This window comes from Ylistrum balloti, unplaced genomic scaffold (assembly GCF_031769215.1).
Source record: "Ylistrum balloti isolate Yb309-2 unplaced genomic scaffold, AGI_CSIRO_Ybal_v1 Utg370276, whole genome shotgun sequence".
Classification (NCBI taxonomy): Eukaryota; Metazoa; Mollusca; class Bivalvia; order Pectinida; family Pectinidae; genus Ylistrum; species Ylistrum balloti.
In genome coordinates this window covers 73,630-80,822 of record NW_026782213.1, presented here as the reverse complement: position 1 = coordinate 80,822, position 7,193 = coordinate 73,630, and positions in this window count along the sequence as shown.

Here is a 7,193-nt window from a genome sequence, read left to right as displayed (position 1 = left end):
AAAGTAAGAGAAAACACCAAAACAGGAAGATATTACAAGCTCTGTACGGTAAAGTCCTGCAGGGCAGTAGTGCTAAGACTCGACCACCACCTGCTGAAGGTCCATAAACTTGGATCCGGGGACCTACAACATGCCTCAACAATATTTGTCTGGACAACTTCCGAAAAAAGTCTTTTCGAGTGCCGCTCTAAATTTGTTATTTTTAACCTCAAGGCCAATGTTAATTTGCTTTTTGTACTAACAATTATGTAGGAGCAGTTGCCACCTTCCAGCGAATCTGAAAATGACGATGAGGATGTAAGTATACAGCACATACAATATATTTCTCAAATCGCTGTTCGCGATTAATGCAAAACATCTAACAACAAGTTTTGATTGTTACAAAAGTCCCCCCCTACACACACACACACAATCACATATGCCGCTGTCAATGACGGAAGTATGAATTCAAAACCGGCATTACAAAGTGAGACATCCCTTAAATTATATGTCTTTGTACCTGTTCACATAGATATAAGCTATATATCTAACTTCAACATCTAAATTTTGACCGATCAGAGGCCTCTTTTTCGTACTCATGGCAACCAACCATTTTGAAAGAGATTGCGTTGTGTTAAGCATCGCACGATATTTAAATTTTGATGAATCAGTAGCCCCCTGTATACCAATTTTTATCGTACGATGTTTAAATTTTGACCGCACATTTTTTCCGGAAGTTATTTTTTATGTCAACAGGAAGTTTGTCCAATATGTATTCATTGTACTTATAATTTTCGAGTGCCGCATGAGCTAAATTTGTTACTTTTAACCTCAAGGCCAAAGTTTATTTGCTTCTTGTACTAACAATTTTTTCTCATTCTAGTTTTTGCCCAAAATAATCGCTTGTTGTACTAGTATTTTTTTCGTTTTTGTCCCAGCGTTCACCGGAAAAGGTGCTGACACCAAATATTTCAAAGGAGCCAACACCCGGTACTTCATCACACACTGAAGGCGACCATGTAAGTACAGTTATGTATCTTTCTTTTCTTGATTTCATTTTGCCACTTGTATTTTAGTCTATCGTCTGCCTGGTTGTTTGACTGCCAAGCCAACTCAAAAGTAAGGTCTTTTTTTACATATATGTTAATGTAGGAGCAGCTGCCACCTTTCAGCGAATCTGACAGTGAAGATGAGGATGTAAGTATACAGCACATACAATATATTTTTCAAATCGCTGTTCGCGATTAATGCAAAACATCTAATAATAAGTTTTGATTGTTACAAAAGCCCCCCCTCACACACACACAATCATATATGCTGCTGTCAATGACGGATGTATTAATTCGAAACCGGCACTATAATGTGATATACACCTTAAATTAGATGCCTTTGTACCTATTCACATAGATATATTTAACTTCGACCAATCAGACACCTCCAGTTCTTTACCGTTGTAATCAAGCTTCCCGAAACTGGCGCCATGATCTTTGCCATCCTTTAAAACGCCTAAATACTTATTCACATTCAAATCAGGCAACATCTAAATTTCGACCAATCAGAGGCCTCATTATCGTTATCATGGCAACCAAGCTTCATGGAAGTGATAGCATCGTGTTAAGCAAGTCTGTAAACTCCTGTATACCATTTTTTATCGGAAGTTATTTTTTATGTCAACAGGAATTGTGTCCATTATGTATCCATTGTACTAAGTTTCATTAAAATCCAACAACAGAAGAAAAGTTTTGACCAATCAGATCACCGCAAATGACGGCCATTTAGAGTTTTGAAAAATGAAACCCTATTTCACATTTAAAACATCCACTTAGTAACCTGTAAAATAAGCTTCGGTCCCGTGTTTTTTGAGAAAACCTCTGGACAATGTCGGGCTGAATAAAAAAATAAATGATAATAATAATTATAATAAAGAAACGGAGTTAAACCAATAAGTCCAAGACTCGGTGCGGGAAACCTGCCCTCTTGAGCCCATAACACACTCTGTGTACTGCAAAAATATAAACTTGAAAGTTTTTTTGCAAAATTTGCCTAAATAATCATTCCCCTTTTTTAGACAATTTTGACAAGGGCAAAAACATTCACATCTAGTGATCAAGAAGTCCTATCACGCCCAAAAAGCGATCTTTCCTACATTCGTCATTTTGGCTTCCATGTTGAATTTTACCTTATTATTAGTAGTCCGATTTGGGAGTCCCCATCACAATATTCATTGATATAAGGCAAAACACATTATGAATGAAAATATGAATGCAATTATTATCTTCAAAGGCTGGTATTAATATTACGCATTTTGAAATTAAGGAAATATCACTTATTCAGTTTGCTTTGGTTTTTACTACCAATGAAGTTGCATTCTAGCAGAAATGTGGAAAAATATGTCGATCTTCCACAAGGTTTCCAGTTTTCAAATCATCAGTTATCGAAGTCTTCACCAGCATCACTTGGGAGTCTTTGCCCTTCAATTGGAAAGTCTCTGTCCCCTCATTCTCACTGTCTGGCACAAAAAAAAAATCAGCAGTTTCGGATTTCCTTTCATCTTCAGATGGATCCCAAATAGGACTTAGCCGTCTATCTTTGCTGGGTTATTGATTATTATTAGACTCTTCGTCAGCCAGTGGCAATTGTAGTGCTGGCAAGTCCTCCTATCGGCCATTTTGTTACAGGCTAACACACCTGGGTAGTATATACTATGTATGTGAAGAAAACAAGGAGCTACTGCTACTGGCTGTGAGGCTGGCCATGTTTCCCCGTAAACCTGAGTCATTGTATGTCTCATCCCCATATCTCCGGTCAAGTGGACACAGTCGTTTAGATAACGTTCCTGTCGCATTTTTCTAATTTGTCCCTCGCATGCTTTATTTTCTGTTCTAGAGGTGAACGTTGGAGAGAGGCTCGTTGCTCACGCTGTCGATAGAACTTTTTTTATATTCACTAGAAAATATGCTCCACATAAATTATCAAGATATATCAAAGTCTAAAAAGACGACACAGAAACGTATAATACATACACTTAAGCAATTCATTAACAGTTGAAATCCCTATGAGGTTTTCTTAGATTGAACTTCGACACTACATCTGACCTCTTCTGATTCTTTTTGACAGAATTGCTCTTTCTAGGTTTAAATTCCTGAGCCGCAACCACCTAAGAACTCATTCGGAACGTCGCAATATTGCTCTTCCAGGGGATAATAGTATTCTGATCAATTGAGTGTTTCTTAATTGAAGTGAATCCATATTGGCCCAAAAACAAACCCAACGGGGATTTTTTCAAAAAACTGAAAATTGTATCATTTGAATCTCGTTGCTCAAGCTATCGATAGAACGTTTTTATATTCACTGGAAAATATGCTCCACCTTGATCTCCACATAAATTATCAAGATATATCAAAGTCTGAAAAGACGGCACAGAAACGTATAAAACATACACTAAAGCAATTCATTAACAGTTGAAATCCCTATGAGGTTTTCTTAGATTGAACTTCGACACTACATCTGACTTCTTCTAATTCTTTTTGACAGAATTGCTTTTTCTAGGTTCGAATTCCTGAGCCTCAACCACCTAAGAACTTATTCGGCATGTCGCAATATTGCTCTTCCAGGGGATAACAGTGTTCTGTTACAGTGCACAATAAATTAATGCCTATTTGCTTGTGATATGCTGGAAATAAGAAGAATGATGATGTAAAGCAATTAAAGGAAGTAATAATCTTATTAAAGTCATGGAAATAGACGCACAGAGAACAACGTGTAATAGGTTATGGGACTATTAGAAATAAGAAAGTAGGCATGAATACTATTGCTGTTGTCTATATCAATATATCCAGACAAATCAGTAACACAAGTTTATTAGGTTTAAAGCAACAAATGTCAGAACATAAATTGCAACAACATGATTTTTTTTAAAAAAAGTTTAATAACTGAAGACAAATAGCAACAGGTTTGCATAAAATTGATCTTCGTTTTTTTCTAAGAACATTGATTACAATCAGAAAGAATAAAATAATTTTTATAAATGACTTTACGACATTGATGCCATGGTTTTCACATCATCAGTTATCACAGTCTGCACTTTGTCCGACATGTCCGTCCTTGGATAAAAGAGCTCCCGGTGAAACCTTTTTTACAGTAACATTTTGTTAATCTGACTTTCAATTACTGTCCTCGTTCAAACCACTTTCTTCAGAACTAAGATCATGCTTGGTGTGTTGTTTATCGGCAAAAGTACTCTCGTACTCATCAACTGTCTTTGGAACTAAGATGGGCTGGTCAGACATACGAATATTTCCAATGAACTGAGATGGTGTTGATGAGTCTCTTTCACCATCTTGGCCTTCCTTGAAGATATCCCGTGAGAGAGTTTCCTGGAACAGTGTGAATTGGTCTTCTCGGACACTAGCCTCCTTCCCTTGTGAGACATTTCTGTCTGCTGGTAATTACCTAGTCCCTGTCCACTGTTGGAATGAAAACTAGAGCCACTACTGTTGCTACTTTGTGTTGGTTTGATGCCCGAGACATCAACTTTGTTGTCATTCTCTTCTGTTGTTGATTTTTCAACCCCTTTCGCTGGTTTTTCTACAGCTATCTCATTAACTTGATCCTCCGACTCACAGATCTCTTTATCAGCATCTCAGTCACTTGATCCTCTGTCTGTACCCTTTATTGGAATGGATATGCCTCTGGAAGAAGCTGGTCCCCTCATTCTCACTGTCTGGCATTATTATTTGAAAACACCATACCATCTCAGCGCTAAGGTACCTATAATCTGGTCATAAATAAAATACCGAAATAACACTTGAGCTAAATTGGTAACAATTATGCTAATTTGGTAACAAATTATATCTTTTTCTTTTTAAGATTTCCTGTATAATTGAAGTAAATATAAACATAAGATAAATATATTAATTAAAAACACCATACCATCTCAGCGGTAAACTATTTATTGTCTGGCCATTTGATATATTATTGAAACAACTCTTTTGCTAAATTGGTAACAAATGATTTCTTTGAAGATTTCCTGAGGAATTAAAGCAAGCATAAACATAACATGAATAACTATATTAATTGAAAACAAAATACCATCTCAGTGCTAAATTACTTAGCATCGGGACATCAATAAAATACCGAAATAACTCTTTTACTAAATTGGTAACACTTATGCTGAATAGGTAACACATGATTTATTCTAAGATTTCCTTTATTCTGTCCTCGCACTTAAGTTTGCAATAATAATACTAAAATATTAGCACTCATTGAGTGCCTGTAAGCGATCGTCATGCTTACTACATAAAAGTCGTAAGTGTTGATACGTATCAGGTAGGATGTCGAGGATGAACGGAGGACTTTCTCAAAATAATTCTAGGATTCTGCCACAATTGGACTATTTATTTCATAAATTGTCATGATTTTTCTGTAGTCGACAAGTTTCGGATTAGAAATAGCTGCAGGAAGGTCCATCCTCAGGGATAGAGGTCCGTCATTAAATGTCAAAATATAAATTGCAAAATAATTAAAAGATAAAATGAGTTTAATAAATGAAGACAGATCACATATAGAACTTTTTATTGCTTACGATAACTTGAGCCTTTTTCAGCAAACCAAGACCAAACTTCACACAATACTTTTTTCACATTTTTTTACTTTATTTATTGAGCAGACCATTTTCTCTTTTTTCAAGTTTTCCATGCATAACTGATATATAAACGACGGTTCAGAAATAAAGGAGTTCTGTTTTTTCAAATGAGTGCTGTTGTGCATTTGTGTTAAAAATATGTGACATTTGTTTCCTAATCCGAAGACTTGAGGAAAATCAAAGATGCGTCGCATACCTATAAAAAATCGCCTGTGAGTTACGATTTTACATATATACATACATATTTACACGTGTATATGTGTAAGTTCTATACCTTATATTTCCATTTTAGTCCGGGTACCTACGTCAAGAGGGTTCGGAGGACAGCTTCATTACAGAAGATGTTGAGGGAAAAGAGGTTATTACATATAAACTTACTAATTCCATTGTTATCGCACGAATATCAAAATTTTAATGATCGCTTTCTGAAAATAAATAAAGTCAATTGTCGCAAAAATGGATACACCATTTCTATTAAAAAAGAAGTTTAAGAAATATTTTGTTAATAAATCATGGTTTGATAAGATGATAAAACTAGAAGGCGCGATGAAAGATCTTGCCCCTTGTGATAGTAGAACATGCATTTCACGTACTGACTCTGATGGTTAAACGTTTTAGCATGCAGCTGCATATACTGGTTCATTCGTTTTACAGGCTAATGCCATGGAAGGATGGAGGGACTCCGAGTTAATCCGTCATTTCAATGGATGGCTAAGGGGACCAGAAAGGTTGAAAAATGAAAAAGCTGCGGAACAGCATTGCTACCAAATTTACCAAGTCATCAAATACTTGGACCCTAAGCTACGGGTCTCCTCCTTCCTCCATTGGAAGGATCTGCGCAATTGGTTTATGGAGGCAATAAACAGGTACAAACCGGGGACTGTGTGTTCATATTTAACTTCCATTAGGGAGTTTATTAACTTTATAACTACCGAACTAGAACAGGAACCGGAAGATGAAAGAAAGATCTTTGAAGTCAGCCAAGCCATCAAAAGATGGAACTCGATCCTGGGAAAAAGTAAGAAGAAGCGGCGGGTGGAGGTCTCTGCAACAGGGGAACATAACAGCATATCTCCAATCGACATCAGCACATGCCTTCAGTCAGATGTCGCCAAAAGGGCAAGGCATTTATTGGAAACATTCAGTCAAGGAGACCAGCTTTCAAGGTCGGATTATTGCTTGGTTAGAAACTATCTTATTTTTGTTCTGATTGCTAGGAACGCTCAGCGGTCGGGAGCGGTGGCCAATCTTAGGATCAAGATGCTCAAGACGGCAGACAAAAGAGGAAGTGACTATATATTAACTGTGCCGGAACACAAAACCGGATACTCCGCGCCGGTGTACTTAGTCACCTCTACATCAACATTCCGAAGTCTCCATGTTTATCTTAGCATGCGACAGTCTTTGCCAGATTTTGAAGAAGATATAGCAGATCCAGATGAAGGATATGTTTTCATTTCATGGCCTTCCAGAACAGGTGTTCCGCCCATTCCCATGTCCGCTAGCCGGGTAAACCGGTCAATAAATGACTTCTGGAATGATGCGGGTTTATCATCAAATCTCTCTGCTA